Source organism: Stegostoma tigrinum, chromosome 32, assembly GCF_030684315.1.
Source record: "Stegostoma tigrinum isolate sSteTig4 chromosome 32, sSteTig4.hap1, whole genome shotgun sequence".
Classification (NCBI taxonomy): Eukaryota; Metazoa; Chordata; class Chondrichthyes; order Orectolobiformes; family Stegostomatidae; genus Stegostoma; species Stegostoma tigrinum.
The window spans coordinates 22,464,973-22,473,701 of NC_081385.1; the positions used below are offsets into that span (position 1 = coordinate 22,464,973).

Below are 8,729 nucleotides of genomic sequence, written 5' to 3' on the forward strand. Positions count from 1 at the left end.
CTAACAACTTAAACATAAAGTAATGAACTGTTCAGAATTGGCGTGAAAATTGAAATTATGTTATATTTGTGCTTTTGCTTTGTTGCAGGTTTATTTGGCCCAATGTATTTTGCATTGTACTTCTGCCAGGATGGCAAAGAAGCAGAAGTCTTCCTTACTCTGTGTTACTGGGCTTCCCTTCCAGAAGTTAATGGTGGTACAGTTGCCAACTCTATCACTTGTCAATATTCTCGGAGCTTCAGCTTGTGCTCTGCTCGGGGTTTCCAGCTCATCGACCATGATCCATTTTCCTTCTTTGTTTTGGCACTTGCAAGTATTAAAACCATCCAGCATTTCCTGAATAGAAAATATCAGTACGAGATTATAGTGTCTCAAATCAAACATCACTGATTAAAACTATTTACAGTTGTTCAGAAGTGAAATCAGAAACCACTTTTTGCGCACCAAAGACACTGTCTGCACTAAACTCTTGAAAAGCTGGGGGTTGATTTAAATCTTGATGACAGAAATCAACAGAGTTTTGCTTGGTTTGTGCTTGAAGGAAATCTGGGTCAAAGACAGGAAATTAGTACAGATCAGTTCTCATCCAACTAGTGCGAGAACAAGCACTGCTGCTCAAATGCTTTTTTTATTCTTATTTGAGAAATATAGGGTTGACACCACATTGCAATGCTGTCAGTGGGAGCTGCTCTTTCAGGATACACATTAAGATTCCAACATTTATAAGTTTACGATGACAATAACATACCTAATGAGGGAAAAGCTTCACATGGAATATTTTTTCAACAATGTTACTTATTGTTTTGCTATAACATTTCATTTCAAACAAATGAAGACTGTATGATATTTCAGCCTATTTTGAAAGTTAGATCACTTAATAGAGTCCTTTGCATTGCAAACCTTTAACTCCTGGGTTTGTTGGCTGATGTGTCGATAAAATGCCTGAACATCACTCTTGTGTTTATTCAGCTGAGCAGCAAGGTGAAGATTCTGATCCTCCAGTTTGTCATACAAAGTACGAACATTAAAATCCTCCAGTTTGATTTCTGCTAGACCTTTACCTGGCAATAGATAAAAGGAGTGTAAATGACCATAGTCAAATAAATGTTTGTTTATGTCTATCTAATTCAGCGTTCCTTTAATTCTGTACAAGTGTCTACTCCTTGAATGGCACATTAGCGGGAGACTGGCTTTAAATTCTGATATTTAAGTAATCTGGCAAAACTTTAATAATGACATTGCACTGGGATGGACAGAGAGAAGAAATAAGGGGAAAATATTATATTTCACGTTTACATTTCAGGGTGCGCTCAAATTTTCACAGCCAAGGGAATGTGGTTACAGTTGTTTTGTAGACAAACATTATAGGCAGTTTATACCCAAGGTAAATTTAACTACATTGATGATGTTGATTTGAATGTTGAATGGTGTTCGGTCACTGGGAGAATGCTTCTCTTTGAAAAACAAACATCTTTTGTAACCAGCTGAACAGACAGGTGGAACTTTGGTTTACTGTCTCATTTGATACATGACCCTCTTGTAGTGTTGCATTTCCTCAGTAGTGGACTGAAGTATCAGTACTGGTAATGTGTTCGAGCATATACAGGGCTTGAACCCAATGCTGGACCTAGACCCAGCTATTAGAAGAAACTGTTTCATAAAAATGTTTTGATGAAAAAAAGTTAAGCTAGCTTTAAAGAGCACTGAATAAAATAATGCAATGGTACAAGACGTGAGGAGGAAATATTTTTGAGAGAATGTGCTCACTCATAAGCAAAAGTGTGGAGGAGAAGGGTAATCACTGCATACCGGCTACAAGGGTTGATTCCTCTTCTGCTTCTGCTCCTTCTCCAGCAATTCGAGGTCCAAGACCCTCACAAAAACCCAAACTATGAAAAAATGTTGCATCCTCAATCAAGGATATAAACACAATCATTAACACATCTGAAAACAATACATTAATTCATCATTTGGCTATGTACATTTATGTTTCAGTCATTTCCTTTGTGGCTCCTGCATGAGTTGGTTCAGATAATTGGCACGTGATATGACTGATGGCCTCTAACAATGCTTTCTGCAATTGACGAGACATAGCCTCACGGTAACTCACCTGCTGATTTTCTTTCCTCCTTTTGGGAGATTATCTGTATTCACTCTCTCTTTGTGGCAACTGGAGTGTGAGATACAGATAAAAGCCCCTTTATGTCACTCAAAGACACAATGCATTGAAATACAGTGTGCCTCACAACAGCACCACTCTTTAGCAAAGGCAAACAAACTCCCTTAAAGATTCCACAATGGGGGAATCTCTCTCAATATCCAAAACAACTTTGAATGTTTCACTTGTATCTCCAAATGTCCTCTTTAATAAGTAGCTGTTAAATTTTAAGCAAAAGTAACAACTATGGACAGGATTTTCCCTTTAGGCTGGGGGAGACCTCTCTTTAAATGGGTCAAATGGGAGTCAGAAGCATGCACTGCCCAGGAACATTGCATCCATTGTGATTTTCCTTGAATTGGCCAAATCCATGGCCAAAGGGTGGGCCTGCCATTCAATTAAGGATGACAGGTCAGCTCTCGAAGTCAGAGGACCAAGAGGGATCCTTCAGTATTTTAGAAGCAGCAGTTTGTCTCTTCGGGAGGAAAATAATACATCCAATGTGAAGGCATCCTCTTCATAAGTTCTAAAGTTTTAAACAAAAACTGCTCTTAACACACAGTTCACCATTATAGAAGGTGATATGTTGTACCAACCTGGCTCTGCACAAGTGAGGTCTAAAAATACAGCACTGCAGCACCATTTTGTAAAGATAGCAAAGCAGCATTGGTGCATGAAGTATATTATCAGCATCTGAATTCTGAGGTTTAATGCGGCGGCAAGCAAATATTTATCTGTATTAAATTCAGGTGGTTTATTTCCTTACCTGTCCTTCAGTATGACATACTCAGGTGGGATGTAATGTTCCCCTAAACTGCGCCATTTTGGTTTCCATGTTTGCATGGGATTTAATACTGACTGAATAGGTGCCATCACCATAGCAGATACTGTAAACAATGCAGTAGCCACAGCAACGATACAGAGTGTACCTGAAGCAAAAAAAAATGAGTGAACTCACTCCATTTTCAAATTAGTATGGAAAATATACTTGATATATTAATACATGTGTTAAAAAATCTGAACATTTATCCTACGATATTATTCATGCTAAGTCAGATGATGTACCATATTATTGTACAATTAAACACAACTTATTACTGCTGTGTTAAATGCAAGTCTGCACTTAGTAGCGTCTCTCTTTAAGACCATAAAGTCTATCTGCTCTAAGCTGTTTAATTAGATATTAAAGATTTCTTTTTCATCAAAAACGTCAGCTGTTTCTTGGTATATCTTATCAGGCACTGTATAAAATTCAGTTTTTATTTTGCAAAGTCAGAAACAACTATTACCAGGCGACTGGCTTTTTAAAAGTCTTTTACATTTTTTCCAAAAATTTGAAAATGCAATTGTTTTTTGTTTAATATTTGGTTTCACATATCCTCATGGCTCTCATTCCCCATGATTGGCCTAGGTTCTGGAACATGGTGGTGATATTGAATAATATCTTGTTCCTTTAAAGCCAGTGGAAATTTAGGCAACTGCAGCTGGTGGTAAAATGCCCAGGTCTATGAGAGATTGTAGATTTCAGACTCCAGGTCAAAGATTTTGCAATAAATTATTTTGTGTCAGGGACCAAATGCGATTGATGTCAGGGAATGAGAAATGTGCGCTTGGGGCAACATGTTCAACACAAATGAACATCTAATACAATGACTCTCAAAGTATGGTACCTGATGGCACAGATCTGGCTCAATGACAGCAGGCCAGAACTTCCATTCCCACCACTTAAGTGAGGTTGCATGGCCAGACAGGCTCCTGCTTGTATGGCATCGAGTTGGCACATAATATAGTTTTATAAGCAAGATTTGTTTTAATCTATTTTTGATTGTTTACAGATGTAAGGTAAGTATCAGATTCACAGAAAAAAAATTGGAATATTTTTACAGAATGTGTTGAATAATAATGCTCCTTTGTATGGAAATGTCTGTGCTTTTTTTGACATGAATTAATACTTTGCTTATGATATTTAATAAAAATGTACTTCAATTTATTGCACACAATGATAAAGATATAAAAATGGGGATAACCATAAGTTGTCATTAATTGTGATGATATTTTGCAGAGGCAAGTGAAAGCAGGCACATTTGGATGGAAAGGTGTTTTGTGGGGACTTTGGCCCAATCCATGTGATCTGCAAACAAAGTAGTTTGAGAACCAAAAATCTAATGCTATATGGTCCATTGATGCAGGGGATTTCTCTCTTCCATTTTGCACTTGAGCTCTACTCCCGATTTCCATTCAGTAATTCAATTTGATATTTTTGAACTTTATTCTTGAATCTTCCTAGTGATAACATCAATACTTCAAGTTCTTGTTAAATTTCTTTCTCATTTCACAGAAGAATATCATCCCTTCAATGTAACAAATACTCATATCCTTGTATTTATGCCTGAGATAATTTATCAGAAATCTTAATATACCTTTCATACCACAATTGTATTGTTACAATAAAGTTCTTTATTTACCTATGATGAGAGTCCAATCAGGTGCGAGATTGAGGTTTTGCGGTTTTAGAATTCTATGCCGTACCAGCTGGATTGGAGAGGATGGCTGAACCAGTAAAGGTACAGTATCACACTCTCCAAATTTATTGACACTCACTATTAGAGTTCGTTCAGGTTCGGCGTTATCATAAAATACATATTTCCCAGGTTCCATGAAAACATGAGCAAACCTAAGTTAAGACAGAGGGAATCAGTAAAATATATTGTGCCATTAAAGAATCTGCACAATAAAAAACGCAGTAGGTTCCTGGTGATGTAGATTCTCTGTCTGGTTTCTTCCAGATGTTACAGTCTGGATTATAGTCACATCTGCACAAGGGTGTATCTAAATTTCAGTTGAGGCTCATTTGGTAACTCACTCATATCAAAGTCAGAAGACAAGCCCAATCCAATACCTGATCACAATAAGTTAGGCTGCATTCTAGGAGGTGTTGGGTGAGGTATTAAACTGAGAACTCACCAATCCTCTCAAAGTGGGCATAAGAGATTGCATTACACTAATCAGAAAGGGAGTGGGGGAATTCAGCCCAAATATCTAGTCTGATAAATCTCTCCCTAACAACAGGACAATTACATATTTGATCATCGCACTGCTTTTTTAGAACCTTGCTTGTGATTTAGCTGCTCCATGTCCTAAGGCATAGCAGTGGCTACATTCACGCTTGCTTCTTTGGCAGCAAAGTGCTTCACTGTGTCCTGAGATCATTTTTTAAAAAAGTGCTTCATATGTATAGCTTTCTCTAAAAAAAGGTGTGTGCAGAAGGAAGTGAGTGTGTGCCTCTATAAGATGGAATGAGTATGCATATGAAGGAGGATATGCGGGTCAGCTACAGAAAGAGACAGAAGTTTGAAAAGATGACAATGCATGTCTGTGGAGGACAGACTGTGGGTACTTTGTGGCTCAGAAAGCTCTCTCTGGCAGGAATATCTTTAACCTTCGCTCACCAACCACTATCACATCCCTTATCTTGACTGGTTTGATTTGTCCCAGAGGGTCTGACACCAGCTATTTTGATTCCAATGTATGTTCATTATCCTTCTTCTGGTTGGGCACAATCCTAGCATTGACTACCTCTTCCAATGGCACAGCTGTGACAAAAAGCTTCCAGTCCTCTGAATGGTCAGTTGTCGTGAAGGCAGGATCTGGACATTCCGATGGCAGGCAGTTAATTGCCTGATTGCCTGAATGGGGTTGGGGTTCTAAAAGTTGGTGAGGTGTGACTGCCTGTAACTTTTGAGTCTGTGGACAAGGTCAATAATTTCCTGTAAAATTCAGGCCTATGCATATGGGATAATGTGTGAAAATGTGATAGAACACATGTGATGTATGCACCTCACGTTAAACTGGATGAAGACAAGGTGGGCAAAATTATCAAACTAGGGATTGTGCCTACTTTAGAATTAATGACTGAACTGTTGCATTTAGATTAAAGTCAGGAATCCATTATTCATGAAAACTGTTGAAAAGCATCAGTTATTTAACCATAAATGGAACTCTGTTAATGCTTTATATGTCAGTCAAAGGCAAACATGTGAAGCCAGAGATTTACCTGGAAATGTTGAAATTGGTTTCCCTAATGAAATGATCCAACTTCCTGAAGGACCCAAAGTCCCAATCTGAATTTGTGTTGAAAAGATGGTCTTTCTGGTAGATGGGGTAATGACTCAAACCGCGATCTATTGAAGAAAATTGAAAAAAAACACCAACTCTCTTTCATGTAGAGCTCACTATTAAGCTTCTCAGAAACAAACTACTCAGGGGGAATGCACAAGCTTTGAAATGATTGCTTCAGCAAAACTAAAACTTGACATAGCTGCCTTGACATTACTCTCTCCTCTATTTGAAAGGAGGCATTAATCCATTTCAAAAGCACCATACCAGAAGTGTCATAGATTTCAAAGCTTTCTTTGGAAAGTAATTCCACCAAATGTTGGTTTTGACAATGATGAACGTTGTGTAATGTTAATATTTCAATGATCCATCATCTGGACACCCCCACTGACGTTATTTTGACCAATTTTGTTCCCTAAATTAGAATATCAGCAATTTGGGCCCATCAGCAATAATAAAACATTAGTAGGCAACTAAAATAGTGGGGGCTATGCCCTGAAATCATCTTGGCATGACAGTGGTAAAACATGGACTTCAATTTTTAACTTCCATCATCTGCATTTCACAACATGAAATGGCTTTAAAAAGGAAAAAAATACACTTGGTGTAGTGATCACATGACAACAAAGCCAAGCTTCATTAATTCATGAATAAACTAGCACCAGTCTGAAATGAAGTTAACATGCCATCAAACAGAATGAAATCAGTTGACCAGACTTGTACCTCCTTTTTGATTAATACCTTGATAGAAAATTCACATGTTGGAGAGTTATGCGATTTAGAACCTTGAAAACAGAGCAGTGCACAAACCAGCTGCATTTCTGGGAGCTCTTTTATTGACAGAGCAGGGGTGAGATGGATTTCTATTGAAATTGGAGATGGCCCTGTCACTGTCTCCCTGCTTTCTCTCAGGCTTATGAAAGACAAAGTAGCTAGTAACAAAACAAACAAGACAGAAACATCCTATCACTGAGAACTTGGAGATATCTGCAACATTCTCATCTTCCATAAATTCACAACATCCTCAACCAACTGTGATAACAAGGTGTGGAGCTGGATGAACACAACAGGCTGAGCAGCATCAGAGGAGCAGGAAAGCTGACGTTTTGGGCCTAGACCCTTCTTCAGAAATCCCAGTTTTCTGAAGAAGGCTCTATGCAAAAAGGCAGTAAGGCATTTGATAAGGTTCCCCATGGTAGGCTCATTCAGAAGGTCAGGAGGAATGGGATACAGGGGAACTTAGCTGCTTGGATACAGAATTGGCTGGCCAACAGAAGACAGCGAGTGGTAGTAGAAGGAAAATATTCTGCCTGGAAGTCAGTGGTGAGTGGGGTTCCACAGGGCTCTGTCCTTGGGCCTCTACTGTTTGTAATTTTTATTAATGACTTGGATGAGGGGATTGAAGGATGGGTCAGCAAGTTTGCAGACGCCACAAAGGTCGGAGGTGTCATTGACAGTGTAGAGGGCTGTTGTAGGCTGCAGCGGGACATTGACAGGATGCAGAGATGGACTGAGAGGTGGCAGATGGAGTTCAACCTGGATAAATGCGAGGTGATGCATTTTGGAAGGTCGAATTTGAAAGCTGAGTACAGGATTAAGGATAGGATTCTTGGCAGCGTGGAGGAACAGAGGGATCTTGGTGTGCAGATACATAGATCCCTTAAAATGGCCACCCAAGTGGACAGGGTTGTTAAGAAATCATGTGTTTTGGCTTTCATTAACAGGGGGATTGAGTTTAAGAGTCGTGAGATCTTGTTGCAGCTCTATAAAACTTTGGTTAGACCGCACTTGGAATACTGCGTCCAGTTCTGGGCGCCCTATTATAGGAAAGATGTGGATGCTTTGGAGAGGGTTCAGAGGAGGTTTACCAGGATGCTGCCTGGACTGGAGGGCTTATCTTATGAAGAGAGGTTGACTGAGCTCGGTCTCTTTTCATTGGAGAAAAGGAGGAGGAGAGGGGACCTAATTGAGGTATACAAGATAATGAGAGGCATAGATAGAGTTGATAGCCAGAGACTATTTCCCAGGGCAGAAATGGCTAGCACGAGGGGTCATTGTTTTAAGTTGGTTGGTGGAAAGTATAGAGGGGATGTCAGAGGCAGGTTCTTTACGCAGAGAGTTGTGAGAGCATGGAATGCGTTGCCAGCAGCAGTTGTGGAAGCAAGGTCATTGGGGTCATTTAAGAGACTGCTGGACATGTATATGGTCACAGAAATTTGAGGGTGCATACATGAGGATCAATGGTCGGCACAACATTGTGGGCTGTAGGGCCTGTTCTGTGCTGTACTGTTCTATGTTCTATGTTCTAAAAAGCAGGGAGGAGGATGGGATAAGGAATAAGTGATAGGATAGAGCCTGAAGACACAGAACAGCAGCTTGATGGACAAAGGAGTTGATAACGATCTGGCTACGAGGGTGAGTAGTGTTAATGAGGACTGTTAATGACTAACAACAG

General features: G+C 39.4%; 1 protein-coding gene across 1 annotated transcript in view; it reads right to left on the bottom strand.

Moving 5' to 3' along the window:
* Positions 1-273, bottom strand: part of LOC125467021 (uncharacterized) — a 29,211-nt gene extending 28,938 nt beyond the window's left edge. Inside the window, exon 1 of the mRNA XM_048562335.2 lies at positions 159-273. The gene's annotated coding sequence lies outside the window, so the exon portion shown is untranslated. The remainder of the gene's footprint in view (positions 1-158) is intronic.
* Positions 274-8,729: the final 8,456 nt, after the last annotated feature.